The sequence below is a fragment of the Narcine bancroftii genome, chromosome 14 (assembly GCF_036971445.1).
Source record: "Narcine bancroftii isolate sNarBan1 chromosome 14, sNarBan1.hap1, whole genome shotgun sequence".
Lineage (NCBI taxonomy): Eukaryota > Metazoa > Chordata > Chondrichthyes > Torpediniformes > Narcinidae > Narcine > Narcine bancroftii.
The window spans coordinates 43,509,407-43,534,803 of record NC_091482.1 but is presented as its reverse complement, the minus strand read 5'-3'; the positions used below and the strand labels follow the sequence as shown (position 1 = coordinate 43,534,803).

At 46.7% G+C, this 25,397-nt stretch overlaps 1 protein-coding gene and 1 long non-coding RNA gene across 2 annotated transcripts in view; one reads left to right on the top strand and one right to left on the bottom strand.

Annotated features, from left to right (window-relative positions):
• The first annotated feature begins 4,167 nt into the window (after positions 1-4,167).
• Positions 4,168-25,397, top strand: part of rab27a (RAB27A, member RAS oncogene family) — a 141,660-nt gene continuing 120,430 nt past the window's right edge. The window contains exon 1 of the mRNA XM_069910636.1: positions 4,168-4,292. The gene's annotated coding sequence lies outside the window, so the exon portion shown is untranslated. The remainder of the gene's footprint in view (positions 4,293-25,397) is intronic.
• On the bottom strand, positions 6,175-21,818 carry LOC138749936 (uncharacterized). The gene is made up of 3 exons (XR_011348955.1): positions 21,710-21,818; positions 10,135-10,378; positions 6,175-6,413 (listed from the first exon to the last, which is right to left on the bottom strand). It is a non-coding gene; the product is annotated as an uncharacterized lncRNA (long non-coding RNA).

Genomic DNA, 25,397 nt, shown 5'->3' with positions numbered 1-25,397 from the left:
TAACTCTGACAGACTTTGCTTTGGTGGGTTTCTGCAGCAGAGTGAAGGGCAGGAGGGACGGCAGGGTTCGTTGGGGGGACTGTCTTGGGGTTACAGAGTGGGGGGAGGTGTGGCGGGGGTGGGGGTTCTTTCCCCCCCCTTCCCCCCCCAATGCCCCAGGCTGTCACCTGGGTCACAACAGGAATCTTGGTTTTATTGCTGCTCCACATGAGATTTAAAATTTTTAGTAATAATTACTCTCTCACTGGAGTTAACTGAGCAATGGAGCCCCCTGAGGAAGCAGTGGGACACATTTCAATTAAAGATGGGATTAGAGTTTACATTAAGTGGTTTTCCAACCTCCTGAAGTGCAGGCGACTGCATTAAAGTGGACTGGTTTACTTGGCAGCGCTGTAATGTCGATCAGCTTTAGACAGCTCTCCGAGCTGGTTGCCTCTTCCTCGAGGAAGCGCCTGGTGTTGAGCTGCCAGAGTGGGAGTGGAGATTCGGGTAAGGAAGGTGCAGCGTTACCTCTGTGGGGAAGCCCTTGCCGCCTGTTGTTTCTGGGGTGTTGTTTTTGTTCTCAAAGACTGTCCTGTTGGTTACGTGGTGGTTATCGAAGCATCCTGATGAAGGCTGTCGGGCCTATCAGCCGATCTCTCTCTACAACCTGCTGGGGTTGTGGAGGAATGGAAGCAGTCCATTCGGCCCATCCTATCCATGCCACCCCTGTGCTAATCTCATTTGCCAGCACTTCTGTGTCTTGGTAATTCAAGCTTTTTAAATGTTGAGAAAGTGTGATCTGTATTCCAATGACCTCCTGGGAGGGGAAACTCCTCCTAAAATCCCCCTCTCTCCTCATCTGAAAGGGAATTCTGCAAACCTTGCCCAAGCTTTTCTTGGTTTGACTTTTCCTGCACTTGTGGAGAGATGATCAAGGTGCAAATACTTGACAAGACAGGAGAGGCTGCAGATGCTGGCATCTGGAGTAAAACTCTTTGCTGAGGGACTCGCTGGGCCGAGCATCTTCAGGGGGAAAGACCCGACTCTCAACGTTACAGATTTGATAATGGGTTCCGATGAATATGATGCCAGCATCTCCTTTGTTGGGATTGGATGTGGTCACACAGTGTGGAAACGGGTCCTTCTGCCCAATCTGCCCATGCCGACTAAAGCATCCCTGTATTTGGCCCACATCCCTCCAAACCCATCCATGCAAATGTTTCGTAAACATGGCAGCAGTACCTGTCTCAACCACCTCCTCTAGCAGTCTGTTCCACACATCCACCACCCCTTGTGTAAAAGGATTACCCCTCAGGTTCCTGTTAAATTCTTTTCCCCCTCCCCCTCCCCCCCCCCCACCTTAAACTGTTGCCCTCTGGTTCATATTTCCCCACTCTGGCAAAGTCTCTGTGTTCATCAGTATTTTGATGCTTTGTGCCGATTGAGCTCCATAATAGCGATGCCTAGCCTGAAAATTCTCCCGTGATGAAGCCCTATTAAAGTAGCGGAGATAAGTGAGGATCTGTGGATGTGTGCTTGAATTACTCGTTAAAGACTCTGTGTGAATGCTATTGAGCTTCAGTTGATTGCATTCGTGATTGAGGAGTGTCAGAGCCAACACCACCAGGCTGAGGAACCGCTTCATCCCACAGATAGTGAGAATGGTGAACGACCAAAAGATCTGCTCACACTGACCCTTCAAGACTCTTGTATCTACAAAGCAGTATTTACTTGTATAGATGAAATATATGTCCTGCTTATGTATTGTTTGTCTGTAGATGTGTCTGGTTGTATGTCTTTTGCACTGAGGACTGGAGAAGGCTGTTTCGTTGGGGCATACTTGTACAATCAGATGGCAAAAACTTTTCTTGATTCATACCAGCTGCTGCTCTGGGTACTGGTATGAAGGGTATTTGAGGTGACCATGTACCTGAGCTCTTCTGGAAGATGCAAAATGGTTCCAGTCTTCTCAACACAGAGAGCTGGATTAAAAAGTTCATTACACAACCATCTTCCCTTGTAAGGTGGACACTTTGTTTCCCAGTTCCTGGGTCTTGAAGGTGAGCTTGCTGATCACTGAGCGAGTTGGTTACAAACCACGGTGGTGTTACTAACTGGGATTTGCTCCAGTGAAGGCGGGCTGCCCGCTTCCACGTGGGGAAAATGCTGCTGTTTATTGTCCATGGAAGGTCCATCTCACTGAGGGAGTGGGAGATGTGGGAAGCAGTGTGGGAGAGGTGGAGGGGAGTCAGGGACACCTGCAGTGTTTTCGAGCAAAGTTGTGGCAGCATGCTGTCTGTTAGTTACCCAACAATGTGAAAGCCTCCGCTGCTCATCACAAATATTCCTTGCCATGGGCAACAAGAACCTTGTGGATGAATAAATTCCAGATCGTCTGGTTTCGGTTAGTTAGGTCAGTGAGTAATGCATAGCAGCCCCAATAAAAAACCAAAGGGTGTAGCCGAGCGGGCCTTCGAGAGCAGAATGTCTAAGGGGGCGAATGCTCACGAGGCTTTGGCCAGAGGGCTGAGCAGAGGCACCTGGGGCAGAGGTACTGTCCTCTTGACGGATGTGGGTTATCAGGGAGACTTCCAACATCAGGTAAGATTGGGGGAAAATACTGTGCCAAGAGTGAGTGTAGTGTAGTGAACAAGATGGCAGGTGCACAGTAAAGAACAGAATGACCGATGGTTGAAATCACATTTATTTTAATGCAACAGGCTCAACAGATAAGGTACTCGGGGAATAGATATTGTAACCGGAACAGAAGCTTGGCTGAGTGAAGGGCAAGGCTAGCAGTTCAGTGTTCCTGAGCCCAGATGCTACAAGCGTGAGAGAAGAGTGGGTAAGGGAGTTGGGGGGGAGGGGGGTGACTTTGAGGGACGCGCAGAGGAGGTTCACCAGGTTGATTCTGGAGATGAGAGGTCAGCCTGAGGAGAGATTGAGTCGCCTGGGTTTACTCTCATTGGAATTCAAACTGTGAGGGGATCTTGTATAAATGTGTAGAACTGTGAAAGGAATTAGAGGCACAAAAGTTGTTTCCACTGGTAGGTGAGACTAGAACTCGGGGACGTAGCCTCATGGTTCGGAAGTAGATTTCGGATGAAGAGGAACTGCTTCTCCCAGAGAGTCGTGAATCTATGAAATTTGCTGCTGAAGGAAGCAGTGGAGGCTGCCTCGTTCAGTACATTTAGGACACAGTTAATTTTTTTCATCTTGGGGGAATTAAAAGTTGTGGGAGCAGGCGGGAGGTGGAGCCAGTCCACGGCCAGATCAGCCGTGATCTCACTGAATGGTGGAGCAGGCTCGTTGGGCCGGATGGCCAAATCCTGCTCCTCTTTCCAATGTTCCGGGGTCCTTTTTGAGGGACAACAGTAATTAGAGAAGATATTCCAAGGGAATAGTCCAGTAAGGCTAAAGGGAAAGGAATATTCACTTTAATGGGACTGTATTTCGATTTCCCCTCCCAACAATCAATGGAAAAATGGAGAAGTGGATGTGTAGGGAGATTGTGGATAATGCATTAGGAATAACAGAGTTTTAACTTCCCAAAAGGGGTTGGATGAGGTGGAATTTGTTCTGTCTGTCCAGTGGACCCCAGGAGAGAGAGGCCACGTGACTGAGGTGTCCATGGTTCCAGTGAACATCATTCTAGTAACAGTTCAGATTTATCGTCAGAGTACAAGCATTATGGCACATTCAATCCTGAGATTCATTTTCCTGTGGGCCTGGCTGAGTAACTTCTATACCTGTAACTGAAAGCAAACAGTGCAAATGCAGATGTATAAATATATAGTGATAAATAATGAGCATGCAAGTCCTTAAATGGGTCCCTGATTGAGTTTGTCATTCTGATGGTGGAGGGGTAGCCGGCTGTTCCTGAGTCTTGTGGCACCGATACCTCTTTCCTGATGGCAGCAGTGAGAACAGAGCGTGTGCTGGATGGTGTGAATCTTTGATGATTGCTGCTGCCCTCCAATGGCAGCATTCCCTGTAGATGTACTCAATAGTGGGGGAGGGTTTGGCCATGATGGCCTGGGCTGTGTCCACTATTTTTTTGATTTTTTTTGCCTTATCATTAAGCAAATAATTAGATATATATGGCTAGTTAGGTTAATTATCTTGTTAATTATGTGGGGGGGGGGGGTTAACCTGCCTGGACGTGACCAAGTTCTCTTCATTCAGGTGTTCAAAACTCCCGGTAACTACATTTCAACTGCCTATCTGTGAACTGTTGAAGTGTGGGGAAGGGAGATCGTGAGTGTTTACAAATCCACAGCTGCTGTGTCTGAAGTGAACCAAAACTCCAGGTAAGTCCTTGTCCCGATGGAAGATGCAGGGTGAGCGTTCGGGTTCAGGGTGACAATGGCAGATCAGAGGATGTCTGTTTAAGGTGAGGAAAGTTCAATCAGGGGTACTTTTTTTTTTACAGAGTATCAGGAATGCATTCCCAGGGGTGGGGTTGAAGGCTGGTACAATTGGGGCATTTAAAAAGACTAGGCAGCATGGTTAGTGTAGCAGTTTGCAAATTCTGTTTCAGTGCCAGTGATTGGGGCCAGTGTTCAAATCTGGTGCTGTCTGTGAGGAGTTTATTCGTTCTCCCTTGTCTGCATGGGTTACCTCTGGGTACTTCGGTTTCCTCCTACCGTTCAAAATCTACTGGGCTTGTAACTCAATTGGGTGTAATTGGGCGGCTCAGACTCGTGGGCCGGAAGGGCCTGTTACTGTGCTGTGAATGTCAAAATTAACGTTAAAAAAAAATTAAAATGGGCACATGGGCAAATAGAGGATAATGGGTGTGAGGAGGGGAATAATTAGATTGTTTGTGATGTAGTTTCCATTGCGGGATGAAGGGCCTGTACTGCGGTGGAAAGTTCTATGTAAGATTGGGAAACTGCAGAACTTGGTCAGATCAAGCTGTCTGCTTGCACTGAAAATGCACGGTGTACTTGGCAGCCGGATTCCACGGTGTACTTGGCAGCCGGATTCCACGGTGTACTTGGCAGCCGGATTCCACGGGTGTACTTGGCAGCCGGATTCCACGGTTGTACTTGGCAGCCGGATTCCACGGTTGTACTTGGCAGCCGGATTCCACGGTGTACCTTGGCAGCCGGATTCCACGGTGTACTTGGCAGCCGGATTCCACGGTGTACTTGGCAGCCGGATTCCACGGTTGTACTTGGCAGCCGGATTCCACGGTGTACTTGGCAGCCGGATTCCACGGTGTACTTGGCAGCCGGATTCCACGGTTGTACTTGGCAGCCGGATTCCACGGGTGTACTTGGCACCCGGATTCCACGGTGTACTTGGCACCCGGATTCCAGGCAAAACGGGATAGTCTGCCGATGCTGGGATTGGGGTGCAGTTGATAAAGATGCTGGAGAAACTCAGGTCATGCAGCGTCCACCGGAGGCAAAGAGTGAAAATCAGGCCTGATTTTTTTTTTGGATCATACCTGGTGAAGGGTCCAGCCCAAAATGCTGATTTCCCTCCTGGTGAAGGGTCCAGCCCAAAATGCTGATTTCCCTTTACTTTCCCCTGGATGCTGCGTGACCTATGTTTCTCCAGCACCTTTGTCTACTGCCCTGGGTACCAATGCAAGATCATGGCTTTGTGCCCCATCCCCTTGGATACCAGTGAGAAATGGGGCTACTCCGGCAGGAACCACGTACGTCACCATTTGGCACCTTGCTGGTGTGTTGCAAGTTGTCCAACCTGCCAAGTAACAGTGTTTCCGTGCATTAGACGAGTTGCAGTCCAGTTTCCAGGCAACCACCTCGATGTCCACATTGAAAGTGCCGATGTTTGACAGTCGTCAGTGCTGAACTGGTCCTGGGGTGAGGAAAGTACACCGGCACCTCTGCTTGCTCCAAGCCAGAGGAAATTTGGCAGGGCACCTGCACCCTTTAATTTCTACCATGTGCACCACCGAAAGCATCTGTTCAGGGTACATCGCTGCATGGGATGGGCCATCAGATCTGCAGATGATTGTGAACTTGGCTCGGGCCGCCACACACTCCTACTTCCCTCCGACAACTCCAATTCCCACCGCCTTGGAAAAGCAGCCAACGCATTAAAAGACTCCTTCCACCCAGGCCAAATTCTCTTCAGCACCACCACCCCCCCACCCCCCTCCACCCACCCCTCCACCCCGTGGTCAGGAGGAAGATTCTTGAGCAGATTGAAGGAGTTTATTTCCAGCCATCGTCAGATCATTACCAAAATAAAATGACATTGCCTTTGCTCTGTCTCACTGATATCTCCGTAATTCCACTTTTCTACTTGCTGCCCCATACATCAGGCGTCTGGTCATGGAACATCCTCTATCTCTACATTTTGGATCCATGTGACGATAAACGGTGATCTGGATTCCTCTGCTCTGTGGAGTTGGGCCTGAGCCCTGGGTTCTGAGGCGAGCCTACTGCTGATATCTGGCGGAGAAAAGTGACAGACTTTTACTTTCAAATTTAAGCCACGAAAGTCTTTAAATTTTTAACGCAGCATGAAGATGTTGGTGCCGTGTCCGATGATGGGTCGCAAAGGTTTGTAAACACTCACAATCTCCCTCCCCCACACTTCAGCACCTCGCCGGGTAATTCATTTGGATCTAAGCTCTAGCTGAAGATTGCTGACTTCTGATGCAACTTCCTAACTTGTGAACCTTGCTTCCCAATCTTAACTGCAACTAAACAGTCACTGGGGCCATTTCAAATCTCCTTCCCAGTATCTGAATTTCTGTCCTGTTGGCCAGTGGAGCAATTTCCCCTTCCCTCTCGTGATGTACTGTTGACGCTGATCTTTTCACAATGAAGGACATTTTGCATACAAATTGATGTATAGTTTTTTTAGACATGCAGCACGGTAACAGGCCCTTCTGGCCCACAAGCCTGTAGCACCCAATTAATTTACAACCCCGTGTTTTTGAAGAGCACCCGGAGGAAACCCACACAGACACAGGGGAAAACGTACAAACTCGTTACAGACAGCGAGGGATTCGAACCTGGGTCGCTGGCACTGTAACAGGAGGAATTTGTTTATAAATTGAAGCAATGAGGAAGGGAAGGAAGCAATAAATATTTCCAGCTAAAATGGTTCCTTTGAGGAGGATACTCAGGATACTTCTGTCGATTGAACTCGTGTGTGAGGATGCTCTGAGCTCTCTCAGCAAGATCCCATAGATGGCATTAAACTGGCGACCAGATCATCTCTTTGGCAATGTTGATCAGGAACTGGGTGATCAGTGGTTCACATCCCTGCAACAGATGAATCAGTGCATCATCCAACTCAATGGCGTATGGGGATCCAGCCTGGATTATATCACTGAGTTGGAGCTGTGCACTGATGACTTTTACCTCTAACCCCCTTTCCCATGCCCTTTCTGTCAAATGGCTGAGCGATTTTTCTGCCCAGACCTAAGCTTGTATTGTGAAAGTGTGTACGCCATGAAAGTCGTCTTTTCCAGGCCAGTACGCTGACCTGGATGTGGTCAGACAGATAGTTCAAGGGCTTCATAGTTCAAGGGCTTCACTGCCTGTGCTTTCTCCAGTCTCCCAGGCAGAGTGAGGTTTGTGTCAACCATCACTACACGCTCTGGCCCACAATGTTGGGAAATGACCTCGTTCATGAAATGGAGAAAACTTGGACGAAAACCAGATGTGGCCTCTAACAAAATCAGCTTCACGGTTTCAACAAACTCTCGATAGATCAAAATCTCTCAGTGACTGGAATTAAATGTGGAAGGGAATGTGATTTGGGAGTGCAGAAAAAAGAGATTATTCTGACATCAAGCATTTACATAGTGTTTTAAGTGTAGTAAATGCTTTTATTCTGCCACTAAGGCCTTTTTATCAATCTGGGACTTTTTATCCTTTTACTTTGTTTGGGAAAAACCCAATTGGGGAGTGTCCTAAATGTGTCAACTCCTATTGTTTTGGAACTGAAAGAACAACCTGGATCGAACATGTGGTCCTGACTTTTACAGATCTTGGCTGAATTGTTCGTTGTGCCGAGAATCTACATTTTTCAGCATTGTCTGCAGCCTTAAGTTAAACATTACCATTGCACACGAGGTCATGCACTATCTCGGAATATTTCCTTTCATAAAAATCAAGCCCTACACTTACTGAATACACAACAGTACCCTTCACGGGTGTGGTTTATAGTTTTCCATGGCAACCTTTAATGAATTTGGAAGCTTTGTGGATCAGAATGAATATTTTCAAATGAATGTTCACTGTTGTGTTCTACTTTACGAAGAAAGGTCGTTCTTATTCTACATCCAGGAGTAATTATTTGCTTCCTTTTTGTTCTGAGTTTGGAATCTGCACAAAATCCCCTTTAATTTTGGAGTTTATTGGAATTCCATCAGATGATTTTTGCAGTGAATGAGGGGCATGGGGACTGTTTACATCTTCCCAGGTTCTACCACGACTGCCCTTACCTTCCTGCCCTGCATCTCTCGCTCCATCTTGTATCCCCTTATCTATGGTCACGTGCTGGTTTTGGCTGTAAATGGGAACATTCTGTAGAATCACGACTTTAGTGAAAGAGGAACTCAAACTCTTCAAGAGTTTTCAGACACCTCTCCCACCTCAATTTGTTCAGTGTCACCGTTTGGCAGGACAAGTGTCTCATCTATACAAATGAATATTGTTTTGTTCATGTGAATGTCTCGGAAGGTTAATTCCTTTGAACGTTCAGCATTCTCTCTGCCCATGGGAACACGACACTGGAGAAACTCAGCAGGTCAAACAGTGTCCTTTTACAGCAAAGATAAAGATATGAACCGACGTTTTGGCTTGAGACCTTCATCAAGGTCTGAGCAAAACGCAGACAGGCGCCCAAACCGGGCTCAAGCCGGAAACATTGGTTCTGCATCTTTATCTTTGCTTCTGTTTGACCTGCGGAGCTTCTCCAAAATTGTGTTTTTACTCCTGAAAGATACTGAGCTTGTGTGCTGGAGTGCAGTTGACCTTCTGCGATGAAGCAGCAAGGAATTTGCCCTATGGTGGTCACGTGCATGAGTATGCTCGTCAGTTTATATCCTGCATTAGTAAAGAGCATTATCCCCCCATTATTTATCCAAGTCCAGTCGTCACCTTTATCTATCATTCATATCACGCTCACAGGTAAAGATGAGATAGCATTACTCCAGGACTGTGGAGCAGATTTACATAAATACATTGAAATAGAAGTTACCTACTCCGCCACCTATCTTGGTGTCATTTGCAAATTTGGCCACAAAAACATTTATACCACAATGCAAATCATTAATATAAATTGTAAACAGCAGCGACCCCAATACCGACCCCTGTGGAACACCACTAGTTACAGGCAGCCATCCAGAATGGGAACCCTTAATTTCAACCCTTTGCTTCCTGCCTATCAGCCACTTTTCTGTCCCAGTTTAATAACTTCCCTGTAATTCCATGGATCCTCATATTATTTAGCAGCCTAATATGTGGCATCTTATCGAAAGCCTTTTGAAAATCTAAATAGATTTCATCCACCCCTTTGTCTATCCTACTTGAGATTTCTTCAAAAAACTCTACCCTTTAAAAAACCATGCTGACTTGGACCTATCCTGTCATGCATATCTAGGTATTTCATCACCTCATCCTTGAGAATCGACTCTAATATCTTCCCAACCACCGACGTCAGACAAATCGGCCTATAGTTTCCTTTTTACTGTCTCCCACCTTTCTTAAACAGCGGAACCACATTGGCAACCTTCCAATCCTCTGGAATCTCTCCAGAGTCTATCAATTTCTGGAAGATCATCGCCAATGGATCTACAATCTCCAATGGATTTACAATCTCCAATGGGTGGAGTTGTTCAAGTGAACCAGTACGGACTTGAAGGGCAAGTCACACATAAAATATTAAATATTCAGACATATACTGTAAGAGTCTCCAGTACCAAGGTTCTCTTGTGGATGTTCTGGGAATTCAGGAGTGCGATAGCCTGGAGGAAGAAACTGTTGCCCAATCTGGGCGTAAGGGCCCGAGTGCTATGGTACCTCCTACCAGATGGCAAAAGGGAGAACAGTTTACATGAGTCCTTCACTATGTTTGTTGCTTTTCGCCTGCTTCGAGTGTTGTAGATGTCCTTCGTGGTAAGAGACCCACCCCCCAATGATCTTTTCCACTGACCTTGATCCTCTGCAGGGTCTCGTGGTCCGAGGAGGTCCAGCTTCCAAACCAGGTGGGGATGCAGTTGCATTGGATGCTCTCGATGCATCCTCTGTGGAATGTAGTGAGGATGGAGGGTGGGAGTTGGACTTTCCTCAGCCTTTCGCAGGATGTAGAGGCACTGCGGGGCTTTCTTGGCGATGGAGCTGGTGTTAAGGGACCAGGTGAGGTTCTCCGCCAGGTGCACTCCGACGAACTTGATGCACTTTTTAAAAATTAAAAAAAAATTTTCACACTGTGAACCAAATCAATCAAAATACATACAAACAATTCCCTCTTAAATATACACAGTGGCGTTTTCTCCTCTTTTGTCCCCCCTACCTTCCTTCCCACCCCCCTCCAAACCCATTAAACGTTCAACATATACAATACAATAAAACCATTAAACAATGATATCACACAATTAAAATAAACAAGAAAATTTTGTCATCTACTTTTACACACTGGATCAAGTCATTTCGTCTTCTTATCATTTTATCATTTTAGGGGGTGGAGGTCCGACACAAGCCCTCTCCGTTATGTTCCATGTACGGTTCTCAAATTTGTTCAAATAATGTGACTTTATTTTTTAAATTGTATGTTTTTTTTTCCAATGGAATACATTTATTCATATCTATGTACCATTGCTGTGCTCTCAGACTCTCTTCCATTTTCCAAGTTGACATTATACATTTTTTTGCTACAGCTAAATAAATAAGTAAATCTTTTTTGCGCTTCATCCATTTTGAGGCCTAATTCTTTACTTCTTATATTACTTAGAAGAATGCTCTCTGGATTTTTTGGTATGTTGCTTTTTGTGATTTTATTTAATACCTGATTTAGATCTTCCCAAAACATTTCCACTTTCTCACATGCCCAAATTGCATGTAATGTTGTTCCCGTTTCCTTCTTACAGCGAAAACATCTATCTGATAATGTTGGATCCCATTTTTTTTTAACTTTTGGGGCGTGATATATAACATGTGTAACCAATTATATTGTATCATTCGTAACCTTGTGTTTATTATATTCTTCATAGTTCCAGAACATAACTTTTCCCATGTTTCATTTTTTTATCTTTATGTTTAAATCTTTTTCCCACTTTTGTTTGGGTTTATAGCTTATTTCATCATTTTCCTTCTCTTGCAGCTTGATGTTCATGTTTGTTATAAATCTTTTAATTATCATTATGTCTGTAATCACATATTCAAAGCTGCTTCCTTCTGGGAACCTCAGCCTGTTTCCCAATTTGTCCTTTAAGTAGGCTTTCAGTTGGTGGTATGCAAACATTGTACCATGAGTTATTCCATATTTATACTTCATTTGTTCAAATGTTAATAAATTATTTCCCAAAAAACAATTTTCTATTCTTTTAATTCCTTTTCTCTCCCATTTTCTAAAGGAAAGGTTATCTATTGTAAAAGGGATTAGCTGATTTTGCGTCAATAATAATTTTGGTAGTTGATAATTTGTTTTTTTCCTTTCTAAGTGAATCTTCTTCCATATATCGAGTAAATGATGCAATACTGGTGAGCTTTTATAGTGCACCAGCTTTTCATCCCACTTATAAAGTATATGTTCCGGTACCTTCTCCTTTATTTTATCTAGCTCTATCTTAGTCCAATCTGGTTTTTCCCGTGTCTGATAAAAAATCTGATAAATACCTTAATTGTGCTGCTCTATAATAATTTTTAAAGTTTGGTAACTGCAAACCACCTTGGTTATACCTCTCTGTTAATTTATCTAACACTATCCTCAGTTTTCCCCCTTTTCATAAAAATTTCCTTATTATTCTCTTTAGTTCATTAAAGAATTTCTCTATTAAGGGAATTGGTAATGATTGAAATAAGTATTGTATCCTTGGGAAGATATTCATTTTAATGCAATTTACCCTCCCTATCAACGTTAGTGGTAATTCTTTCCAATGTTCTAAGGAACTTGATGCTCTTAACGTCCTTAAAGGTGGAGCTGTCAATGGTCAATTTAGTGAGGTTCCCCCCCAGACCTTCCTGAGGTCCATGCCACCCCCCCCCCCCCCCCCAGGCCCTCCCGAGGTCGACAACCATCTCTTTTGGTTTATTAACATTCAGATTGTTGGGTCTACCCCAGTCTGTTAGCAACTGCACCTCATCTCTGTAGGCTGACTTGTCATTCTTACTAATAAAGCTCCCCACAGCCATGTCGTCAGTGAACTTGATGGTGTAGTTCGAGCTGTGTTTAGCTGCACAGTCATGGGTCAGCAGAGTAAACAACAGTGGACTGAGCACGCAGCCCTGGGGGCTGGGGGGGGGGGGGGGGAGGTGGTATGCTCATTGTGATGGTCTTGAAAGTGCAGTTTCCGATCTGGACTGCCTGAGGCAGTGGCTCTCAACCCTTTTCTTTCCACTCACATCCTACTTCAAGTATTCCCTCTCCCATCGGTGCTCTGTGACTAGTAAGGGATTACTTAAGGTGGGATGTGGTGGAAAGAAAAAAGGTTGAAAACCACTGTTTTAATCATACCTCATTGACTCGTTATGTGCATGGTTTCATCACTCCAAAGGAAATGGGCCAATGACAATTTTTCTCAAGCAAAATATTTCAATATCAATTGTATAATTCTCAACCTTCCCTTCCCACTCATATCCTACCTTAAGCAATCCCTTACTAATCACAGAGCACTGATGGCACAAGGATTACTTAAAGTGGGATGGGAGTTGAAAGAAAAAGGTTGAGAACCACTGGCCTGAGGTCTCCCTGACAGGAAGTAAGAATCCAGTTGCAAAGGGAGGTGTTTAAACCCAGTAGGTTCAAATTCCTTATCAGGTACTGTGGTATGATTGTGTTGAATGCTGAGGTGGTCAATAAACAGCATTTGAACATAAGAGTCCTTGTTTTTCTGGTGGGTGAGGGCTCGATGGAGACCAATGGTGATGGAATCTTCCACAGACCTGTTGGCTCTGTACCTGAACTGCAGGGGGTCTAGCGATGGGGGCAGCAGGAGCTTGATGTACCCCATGACGAGCCTCTTGAAGCCCTTCATGATGATGGACGTGAGTGTGTCAGGACAGTAACATTGGAGGCAGGACACAGCCAATTTCTTTGGCCCCGGGACAATGGTGGTGGTCCAGCCATGTATATTGTGGTTTTAATTGGATAGATGTGTATCGATCAATGGACTGATGTGGCAGACTGAATTTTCCAAAAGCAAGAAGTTTTAAGCGATCATTCCTACGAATGAAGACTTGCAGGTTCTGTTGTGTTCCTTCTGTTCTTTGCAGGTTGAATTATTCAAAGCTGAATTAGTTGTGAAGCTGGTGGGACCAACAACAGGTCATTTGCTGGTTTTTGTGGCTGGTTTGCATTCATCGAGTTTGCATGCATTGTGGGATTGTTGCCTCTCCTTGAAGAAGGACTCGGGCCTGAAATTTCAGCTATATCTTTACTGCTGATAGACGCTGTGAGACCGGCTGAGTTCCTCCAGCATTTCTGTGATTGTACTGCAATCACAGTGCCTGCAGACGTTCATGTTTCATGTCTACCTGTAACTTTGGTGATTGGAGGTTTTGCTTCCATTTATTTTACAGGTATCCACCATTGTGTTCTGGTGGTGATTAGCGCATGCTTGCTCGACGTGGAACATCAAATAGGGACAGCGAACTTTTCCCCAGGTCTCAGCAGATTTCTGCCCATTCCCGAGCCTTTCCCATGCTTCAGAGCAAAGGGGATGTGCAGGAAATACTCTTGGGGGGGGGGGGGCCTGAGAAGGGTGGACGGGGTGCATTGGAACTGGGGTGGTGATCAAACAAATGGTGAAGGGGAGGACGGAGCACAGATGCCAGTGGCAAGGGACAGATCCAGCTAATGGTCACTCCTTGCTTTGGTCCACCTTACCCCGACCTGTGATGTAAAATGGTCAGGGTGAGGTAGGGGGAGCTGGGTCGAGGGGGGAGCCGAAAGGCTAGGTCAGGCAAGTGGTAGTTCTCTGGGCAGATGGTTCCTTTGGTGGGGGGGTGGGGGGGGGGGAGAAACAGGTCCCCAGCAGAGACAGCTCCCTGGGGTGGAGGGGTGGATGGGAACAGGTCTCCAGCAGGGAAGACTCCCCTGCAGGGACGGTTCCCTTGTGGGGAGGGGAGGGGGATGGTCCAGGTCCCCAGCGGTAAGGTGCAGATTATTGCTGAAATTGAATTTCTTTCCGGTTTCATGGGTGCTCATTCATGCTCATAAGGAACGAAACACCAATCCTCCTCCTGATTATTCTCTGCACAATCATTCTGCAAACTGTGTGCTAACCCCAAGGGTTGCTTCAACCGGGTGGAACCAGTCATCTCGTGTGTGCACCTCACTCAGTGATACTGCACTGGCAGTCAGGGTCGCTTCTCTCACTGACACGTTGTGGTCTCTTGATAACTGTTCCGTGTTTTGTGAAGAGATGCAGCAAGCTGTGGTAATACAGATAAAATTCAGAATGGTGTGGGGGGGGCGTGGGGGGTGGGGTGGGTGTGACCTGTGCCACGTGGAGTCCTCTGGACCTGGTGCTGTAGTGCTGAGTGTATAATATAGGGATGGAGGATGACTTGTTTACTCTCCAGCCTGATATGTGGGGCAGGAGATGCTTGATGGGGCAGCTGGGAGTCATAGTGATTCCACTACTGCAGCAAGCATCTCAAAGAACAGGAGGGATGATATATCCACAAATCCTTGAAATCTACTTGTAGGATAATGAAGGTGCAGTGCAGTATGTTCTCACAGACCAACGTCACAGGTCGTGAGACCCCCGTTAAACAGAGGCAGTTCTGCTGCCTGATTATGTTGCGTTCAGATCAGATTCATGAAATGGACCATCTGTTTGGTGTTGTCCTGTATGAAGGTACAGGTGACTGAAATCTGCCCTGCTGTTCCATCTGATAGTGGTTGATCTGCTCCAGGTCTCAGCTCCTTGGTGGTTCCTGAGATGCTGAATGTTTTCCATGTTTCCATAGTTCCTGACCTAGAAAGAGACCATTTCAGGATCATGAACGTGTGCCATGAAATTTTTTGCTTTGTGGCAGCATAAACAGGGGCAAATATTGCTATAAATTACATTTTAAAAATGAATAAATTAGTGCAAAAGAAGGGAAAGTGAGGTCGTGCCTGTGGTTCATTGTCCGTTCAGAAATCTGATGGCGGAGGGGAAGAAGCTGTTTTTGTGCCGTTGGGAGTTCCATCTTCAGGCTCCTGGACCTCCTTCAATTTGACCCATGAGTTGATGACTGAGCAATCCCACTTTCCTGTGACCTCTCTACATCCCCATGATCTCACCTTTCACGTTCTCATTCACATGTGCCTAGTGGTTGTATCCGGAAACCAGTTATCCAGATTTCTGATTTCAGACTTATTGTCAGAGAACATACAGATGCTACCCAGAGATTCTTTTTCCTGCGGGCGCAGCAGAATTACCACTAATTGGTAGTGCAAAGATAAACTGTCCACAGCATAAACATGTAAACAAACAAAGAATTGTAAACAGATAACAAATTTAAACAAACTGACTGTGAAATATAGAGAGAACAAAAAGAAAATCAATAAAGTACACAAGTAAGTCCTTAAATGAGTTCTTGATTGAGTTTGTTGTTGAGTCTGAACCTGGTGGTGAGAGCCTTGTGGCACCTACATCTCCTTCCTGATGGCAGCAGCGAGAACCGAGCGTGTGCTGGGTGGTGTCTACTGCTCTCCAATAGCAGTGTTCCTTGTAGATGTATTCAGTCGAGGGGAGGGTTTCTCCTGTGGGCTGTGTCCACTACCTTGTGGAGGGCTTTACTCTCAGGGGTATTAGTGTTCCCATACCAGGCAGTGGTGCAGCCAGTCAGTGCACTTTCCACCACACCTCTGTAGAAATTCGCCAGGCTTTCTGATATCGTACCAAATGTCCGCAAACTCTGAAGGAAGAGGAGTAAATGCAGCTCTGTGGATCTGGGGGTGGGGGGTGTGGGGGAACTCCACACATGGCACCAGAACATAAGAGGTAGGAGCAGGAGTCAGCCATCGGGCCCGTCGAGCTTGCTCCGCCATTCAGTGAGGTCGTGGCTGATCTGATGATGGGCTCATCTCCACCTCTCTGCCTTTTCCCCATATCCCTTAATTCCCCAGTGGACAATATATCCAGCCTTGTCTTAAGTATATATACTGAGGTAACCTCCACTGCCAGACTAGTTTCTGCCCTAGGTCGGGCAGGGGTGGGGGTGTGCTGACCGGGCTGAGGGTGGGGGAGGTCCAGTGGGAATAATACCTGACGTGATATTCGTCATGTGCCGTATCACTTCCTCTCGCTGCCTTTACCAGACTATGTGTTAGTCAGAATCATGTCATTCATGATGCCGAAGTGCTGGAGCTGTTGGAATCTCTCTTCGACGACGCCTCTCTGAGCTCTGCACCCTAGGTGGCTGTTCTGCCTCCACTGCTTCAATGGACAGCGAACTCCACAGATTCACCACCCTCTGGGAAAAGCAGTTCCTTCTCGACTCCATCCTAAATCTAGTGCCCTGAATCATGAGGCTGTGTTCCCTAGTTCTACCAGTGGGAGGGAAAAAATCTTATCTACCTCTATCTTATCTGGGCCTTTCATAATTTTATGTTTCTGTAAGACCCCTTCTCATTCTTCTGAATTCCAATGTGTACAGTCCCAGATGACTCATAGGCCAACCCATAGAACAAGATCATTGGTTCTCTGAGCTGTTCCAGTGTCCTCCTTTTAGACCAGAAGTTGTGGTCCTTTGTGAAGGATCGTGCAGTTTTATAGCTGTGGAGCGTAAGGAGTGACTTGGTGCTGACCCTCAGGAAGCAGGGAGAGGAAAATGCTGGCTGCGTGTTGCAGACCCACTCCTTGGATTGGGGAAAGGTCCATCCTAGGATGGGGGGGGATCAATGTGGGTCAAACAGTTTCCATTAGGTCTGCAGATTCCTTCTCATTGAATAATGATGGTGACTGTGGTGGTACACCACTGGCCTACTGCAGGGGGCAATCTCTGTACCTGCAGGAGTGTAAGGGGACAGGACAACACCTGGCTGTCTGTCAATCAGTTGGCCTGAATGGATCAAGCTCCACCCGGTTGGGTGTCAATCACCCTCCGGGATATAAGCCTGCGCTGGCCTCCCGAGGCCTCACTCAGAGTTGCTGCAGCCACAGCCAGCTGCTCTGTGGCAGTCTTTGTGGATTAAAGCTTGTTATGCAGCCTTTATCTTTGTGTGTGTCTGATTCTGGCTAACAGTGCCCCACAGTGACAAGAAGGAATTGGGGGTGGAGTGTAGTGAATGTTGAGGCATAGATGCAGTCTTATTCAGCATGGACCTGTATCAGTGTTGTATTGGGCTGCCACTGGAGCAGATACAAGACGAAGTGTGTTCTGACCAGGACATGCTGGGCTGAGGGCCATGTGGAATAATTACTGCTGCTCGCTGCACCTCGCTGGAGATGTGTGTTTAATGCTGTATGGACCAGATCTGCCCTGTTGTATTTGGAGTATTACATGGAGTTTGGGTCACCAATCTGCAGAAAAGATATCAATAAGATAGAAAGAGTGCAGAGAAGATTTATTAGGATGTTACCCGGACTTCAGGGACTGAGTTACAGGGAAAAGTTAAACAGGTTCTATTCCCTAGGGCATAGAAGAATGAGGGATTTGATAGTTATTTAAAATTAGGATTGGCTTTTTCCACTGAGGATGGATGAGATACAAGCCAGAAGACGTGGATTAAGGGTGAAAGGGAAAAAGTTTAGGGGGAACATGAGGGGGAATTTATTCTCACAGAGAGTGGTGGGAGGGTGGAATGAGCTTCCAGCTGAATGTGGGTTCAATTTTAACATCTAAGAAGAATATGGACAGGCATGTTAATAGGGGAGATATGGAGGGCTATGGACTGGGTGCAGATCAGTGGGACTACACAAAAATAAATGGTTTGGCACAGACTAGAAGGGCCAAAGGGGCCTGTTTCTATGCCGTGATGTTTTGTGTTTCCATGGAAAACGGAACTCTGGTGTCTGGGAGAGGGTTTCAGCGTTGCCTTTCCCTGTGGCAGACATGGTGGTTTCACTCCCATTACCTCAGGGGCACGTCATCTTTTTTGAAGATGGTCATGAATAATGGTGTTTCTGAGCTCCCCTGATACTTCTCCTGGATGTGCCTGGCAAGGCTGTGAAGTTTCTCACTGCCAAGTTCATTGGCTTCAGGGGGACTCCCTGCTCTCACCCAAGGTCACCTTTCTGTGGCATGTCTGGTGGGGTGGATTGGAGATGGGTGCTTGGCATGTCTGGTTGGAGATGGGTGCTTGGCGTGCCTGGTGGGGTGGGGTGGAGTGGAGATGGGTTCTAGGCATGCCTGATGGGGTGGACTGGAGATGGGTGCTTGGCGTGCCTGGTAGAGTGGATAAATGAGAAAGAAATGAGAAATAAGTGGAGGAATGAGGTTGATTGGATGGCTTTGTCTGTGAAGTGGCACAGGCTGGAACAAAGTGGCTGCCTTATGTCATGAAAGTCCTCACCCATCGCTCCATCCAGCTGCTGAGTGACTGTGTTTCCTCCTGTTGGGAAGGCAGATCTTGACTGTTGGGATAGGCGGAGGGGAGAGGTTGTTTTCTTTGTGGTGATGTATAGTTTAGATTTTAATCCAGTGATCCTCTGTGATGCCAGCACTACCAATCTAGTAAATCCCAGAGCAACTAAAATGTGCACTTGTGCCAACATTGTTACTGAATCTCTCCTGGACGTGGCAGTGTATGATGTTTCAGTGGCCATTCCGAGAGCACTGAGGATAACGTGGCGTCAGTGTGCTTCATTTCAGGGGTAAACCTGAAGCAAAGTTACTGGAGCCACAGCCCGAAACCATGTTGTTTTATCCACGTGCATTCAGAACAGAGTTATTGTGGGAGTTATGACTGACGGTAAAAGAGGTCCTGTTCGTCTTTGCTCTGTTTGCTTTGTCATCAAGGTTCCTGGTGGGGAAATTCTTTGACACTGTAGGTGTCAGTTAATTGACTGCACAGTTGAAGCAGCAGTGAGTGTTCTGGTCCCGTGCTGAATAGCTGCAGATCGTGTGGAGCTGCAGGCACTGTGTACAGCTGAGTTGGCCTTGAACAGGGAAAGGCCTTTGCTCATGGCATCAGTGAGTTGGCGACCATCCGTGGGGAGCTGAGGCAGGGTGGGGTTATGCATGGGATGATGAGTGTGTGGGGACCTTTGGGAGGGGAGATGGTGTGTGGTTGGTGACGATGAAGGAAATCAGGCAGCGTGGTTAGAGTAACGCTGTTACAGCGTCAGTGACCTGGGTTTGAATCTGGTGCTGTTGTTCTCCCTGTGTCCATATGGGTTTTCCCCATGCGCTCTGGTTTCCTCCCACCCTTCCCAAAAAAAACATACGGTGTTTGTAGGTTAATGGGGGTACGTGGGCAGTGTGGTCCTGTAACCGTGTATACATCTATATTTAAAAAAAAATTAAATGAAGGTGCAGAATGGACGGCAGGATTTTGGAACCTTCAGATCCTGCTGCAGGAAGAGATGAGTAAAACACAAAAATCTGCAGAACCCACGGGTGAAGTAAAAACACGATGCTGGAGAAACTCAGCAGATCAAACAGTGTTCTTTACACCGACAAAGATAAAGGAAGAGAACCAACGTTTCGGGCTTGACCCTTCATCAAGGAATGAGTGAAATGCAGGCAGGCGCAGGTTCATAACCGTGGCCCTCAGTAAGGCGTGGCAATTCCTCTTGGTAAGCATCCCGCAGTGTTGCCACGTCTACTGCTTTCTGTGGCCTTGTAAACTCCCGCACTGTGCCTCGTGGCCCCCGATGTTGAACTTGTGACCCTACTCCTGCAGCCTTAACGCTGTGCTTGTTTATCTGCAGAAACATGTGCCCCTATCCTTCACACAACGCTCAGGTGGAGCTGGGCTCCATGAAGCCTTTGTCGCACTTTTAAGATTTAAATTTGAAGCAGTCTATGTTCTACCAGTTTTAGATAATTTAAAACAAATTATCAGGCCCTTGTAGCTCACGAGCTCATGCTGCCTAATTAACCTATGACCCCCATTTTGAAGGGTGGGAGGAAACTGGAGCCCCGGGGGAAAACTCACGCAGACATGGGGAGAACGTACAAACTCCTTACCGACGGCGCGAGATTTGTTGTGCTCACATACTTCCCTCCATTGGGAGTGGTCCAGGCCGCCGCTGATGATGTAAGCGCGGGGTTAATAGTGCACGTGTGCGGGTGATGGATCTCAGATGCAGGAGGAGGAGAATGAGAACGTGAGGATCACTGGGTGGAATTTAGGTGTTTGGGGAGTTGAAGAATGCAATGTTGTGTCTAGTGAATAAAAGGAAAGTGGGTTCATGGGTGACTGAAAGAAATGAACGAGTGTGTTCTTTGTTCAGTGTTGTTACACATTCAAACCCGGGTTGCTGGCGTTGTGCTGACCGCTCGGCTAAGTATAGAATTATTTAAAAATCTGTGGTATCCAATCTGCAACACTTCACAAGTCCATAAGACATAGGAGCAGAAATATGCCATTCAGCCCATTGAGTCTGCCCCACCTTTCATTCATTCCTTCCATGTCCACATCCAGTGCAAACATAGCTGAAACAAAACCAAGGGTGTAAATGCTCCACAGGTGGAAAGAACCATAGAATGCCACAGCGTAGAAAACAGGCCATTCTAATCTGTGCCGACCACTGTTTCACTAGTCCCACTAACCTGCTCCCATTCCATAACCCTCCAGACTCCTCCCATCCATGCATCTATTCAATCTATTTTTAAAACTCAACATAATTCTGCAAACTTTCATTAAATCATCCAACACCTAAAGGAAACAGACATGGCCTAAGTTATTTTAACATCCAAGAACTGATAAAGTGAGGATGTTCCTCGCTGACCTTTCATGAACTTCTCCCAACATTTCAAAAGACCAAATGGGTAAGATGGTGAAGTTTGTTTGAATAATTCTATCTGTAGATCCCAATAGTTCTGATTTCAGTAAAATCCCCAGTATCTGGAACCCAAGCAACTGGTTTAAAAAAAAAGGGAAGCTGTTGATGGTGAATACCAATCTGCCTGTGCACTAAAATTCTTACTTGCTGTAGTGTTACGGAGTCCAGAGGACCCCAAAAACCAGCAGCACTAGATATGCACCACAACACAGGGTTACTTAAACATAAGTAGTTTTTAATTATAATTGAACAAGAAAACACAATTGAACTTTAACTTATTACTTAACCTACTTACTTAACTTAACTACTTAATTCCCCCCCCCCCCCCACTAATACTAAGCGCAGGTGTGTGTAATGTATATTTAAGATTAGAAAAGTTCTTTGGATCACAGTCCAATCTCACTGGTTGTGACATTCTTGTACTGTGCACAGAAGTTAGCTTTAACAAAGTTCACCAGTCTCTGGTGCTTAACAGGCAAATAGTTATCACTCAGGAGGGTACTTGCTGGTTTTCAGAGAGAAATTCCTTTTCCAGGACATCCCCAACTGATTCCTTCTCAATCAGTCTTCCTGACAAAATTTTCCCCCTTCAGGGTTCTCCAGATTATCCTCTTTTCAGGTCACCTTTCACACCGCCAGTCTTTTCCATTGACCAGGCAGCCTTCCAACGTTTGCCAGCTTTGTCCTTCTGGAAATAATTTCTGTGACTCCTCTTTCTGTTTCACACCCTCCCTCTCTGAGAGCAAAACAGCTCTCCTCTGCCTGCAAAGATCACATGCTCTCCCAGGCAAGCAGCTGTTGATATTTTGTTGCCTTCTTCAAAAAGCATTCTGCAAAAGTCCTGCAAATATTCTGTGTTTTAAAATGTGTGTATGCAAGCAGCTCTAACAATTCCTCCCAAACCACCTCTAAATAATCTGTCACAGTAGCTGAACAGGTACTTAAAAAAAATTACAAAAAAACAACTGGGGGAGAAAAGCTCCAATAATGTACTTAATAGAATCAAGTCACAAGGTGGTTGTCGCAAGGCTGTTACAGCGCCAGCAATACAGGTTTGAATCCCGCGCTGTCTGTAAGGAGTCTGTATGTTCTCCCCATGTCTGCATGGGTTTCCTCTGGGTGCTCCGGTTTCCTCCCACGCTTCAAAATGTGGGGGTGAGGAGTGTGGTAGGTTAATTGGATGGCACAGGCCAGGCTAGTTACTGTGCTGTTTAAATTTGTATTTAAAAAAAACTTACCATGGTGTGTTCAAAAGATCTATGTTGAGAGTCATTGATAATCGTGTCCAGGAGTGTCTTACGATGGAAGCGTGCATTTTAAAAATTGTACTTGAGTACGTTTTATGAAGAAATTTGTTGTGAAGTTTTTTTTTGAGTTCTGTGAACATGGCTAGTTTTGGTCAACCATCCCAGCGGCTAACTTTAGTCTTCTTCCTGGCTTTCGTATCCTGGAGGGAAGTTATTTTCTGGAAGAATTCGGACTCCTGCTGGAGCACTGTTGTAAATCGGGAACATGAGCGACAATCTTTCTTTCGTTCACCTGTACAAACCGACCGTCTGCATATTTCAGGGAAGGGGCCTGAAGATAAGGGATCACATTTGTGATGGTGTTTATAAAGAGGGCATGATAAAAATTTACAGCAGAGACTGCAGGAATCTGAAGATAGTGGCCATTTTAATGGAATATATGGGGTTGGGTTTCCTGTGATTATTTTGTTGCATGTGATTTTTCATTTCTTGGGTTGGGCTGGTCATGTAGTGCAGTTACACAAACATGGAGAAACTCAGCGCCAATAGGAAGTAAAGGGTGACCAACGTTTTGTAGCTTGATCAATGACCGCATGTGCAGACACGAAGCACCTAGTCAAAGGCTTTAATGTCCTGAAACTTCAAGTGCTTCTGGGCTGGATCCAAGGCTAGAATTGAGGGAGGAGACTAGGGCTATTTGTTGGGATTCTACGGGGAGGAGTTACCAGGTCGGAGGTGGGCCAGCCTGAGCAATCAGGTGAGGTCCCCCTCCTGCATTACCGTGTACCCCCTCATTCACCCCTTTTGGATAAGGTTCTGCAGGGTGAAGTGTCCATTGTTATTATCTCCGGTCATGCAGTCTATGCCAGTTCATAGATGCACCCAGTCTGGTGGCTTTACCTGCCGCTGCGATCACCGCAGCACCGGTGGTGTCGTCATCAGCTCCTGCAGTGCAGCGACCTGTCTAGCGGGCTGAGTGCCAGGGGGCTGAGCAGTGGTGATGTGAATCAGATCTGTGGGGGTTGGGAATGTCAATTGTTCCCGCTGGGAGTTGCAGGGGTGTTGGGGACAGGGCCCTGAGGGGATGTAATGGTGATGGTTGTAAGAGATCATTTACCTGTATAATACCAGGGGCCAGCTGGTCGCTGACGAAGGCTTCTGGGTGCACTTCCCTCGCCAGGACCCCTGCTCGAGCCAGGTCCCCGACGGACACTGTGTCTTCCTGCTCATCCGGGTACTCTACGTGGGTGTACTGGGGACTCACATTGCAAGAGGTGCACTTCCTTTACCACCAGGCCTGCCTTGTGGGTCCTAACGTGTCTATGGTGAAGCACAGGCTGGGGTCATCAGCCAGACCGGCAGTGTGGCTCCCGATGCCAACCTCCTAGGGAAGGAGAATGTGGGGTGACACTTGTGGACATACAGAGTAGGGAATTGGTGGTGTGTAGCAACACTGGGAGGACCTCTCGCCACTGGGAGAAGGGCATCCTTTTTGACTTGAGGGCCAATTGGACTGCTCTCCAGATCGTGCTGGTTTCCATAGGGGTTGTAGCCTCACTCATGAATGGGGACCCACAGACACTATGGACGTAACTGGAGTATCCGAACAAGGTGAAGAGGTTGTGGAGGGCTTTCATGACCGTGATCGTGGGTGTGGTCATGTTTGGGCAGGGGATTGCAAATGGGAAGTGGGAGTACTCATTCATGATATTTAGGAAGTACACGTTCTTATCTGTGGACGGAAGGGGGCCCTTGAAGTCCATACTGAGGCATTCAAAGGGGCAAGTGGCCTTGATCAGAGGAGCTCTCTCCGGCCAGTAGAAGTACGGCTTGCACTCCATGTCGACCGAGCAGTTACGAGTAAGCTCCCTGATCTTCCCCACTGAATAGGGGAGGTTGTGGGCCCTCACAAAGTGGTAGAGCCTGATGATCCTGGGTGGCAGAAGCTATTGTGGAGGGCTTGAGGTGATCTACTTGCATCCTGTCCCCTGGACAGAGCATCGGGTGCCTCATTGAGATCTTGTAGTTGGACAGCTCAATTCTCCACCTCATGATCTTGTCAGTTTTGATTTTTTTCCCACTGTTTATTGTTAAACATAAAAGCGAAGGCTCTCTGGTCCATCAGCAGGGTGAATGGTCTGCCGTCCAAATAGTGATGCACTGCCTCCACTATAGCCTGTGCCTCCTTCTCAATATTTAAGTGCCTGAGATCAGGGCCCTGGAGGGTCGGGGAAAAGAAGGCCATGGGCTGGCCTGCTTGGTACAGCGTGGCACTCAGGGCGGTCAGAGGCATCAGTGGAGTGCATGGCTGTCTTGACAATCTCCCTTTTAAGGGTCTCGAATGCCTCACGAGCCTCTGCCGATGGTGGTTGTAAGAGATCATTTACCTGTACAATACCAGGGGCCAGCTGGTTGCTGACGAGGGCTTCTGGTGGTTTTCTCCAGAGGGTGGGCTTTGTCCACTTAGTTGAAGTTCCACTGGGCCTAATATGAGAAGAACTCCAGGCACCTTCTGGGGTAGTGGGAGCTCCATCAGGAGGTGCATGTGCTCGAGGTCAGGGGCAATGACACCATGCTCCACCACATACCCCAGCATGGCCAATCGCGTGGTACTAAACACACTTCTTCTGATTGTATGTTATGCAGGTTTTCATCGTGTTCTTCTTGGGTACGGCCACAGATGGTGACACTATACAGATAGGGATACGTAGCTTTTAATTTATAGGCATCTACCTTTGGATCACTGACACTCCATTATAGGGATGGTCCTCTTGGCGGATAGGGATCCAGTGGTACGCTGACTGGAGGAGAAGACCCGGAACTAGGCAGTCTCATTCACCATGTCGGCCATCCGGGGGAGGGGATGGGTGTCCAACAAGGTGTACCTATTGATGGTCTGGCTATAATCGACCATCTGCTGCTTCTCCCCTCTCTTCACCTCCACCTGTGACCTCCAGGGGCTGTTTTCTGGCCTCTATGATGCCCTCTGTTAGTAGCCGCCCCATTTCAGCTTATGAACTCCCTGTCACTGGGTCTGTATCGCCTGCTTTTCATGGCAACAGGTT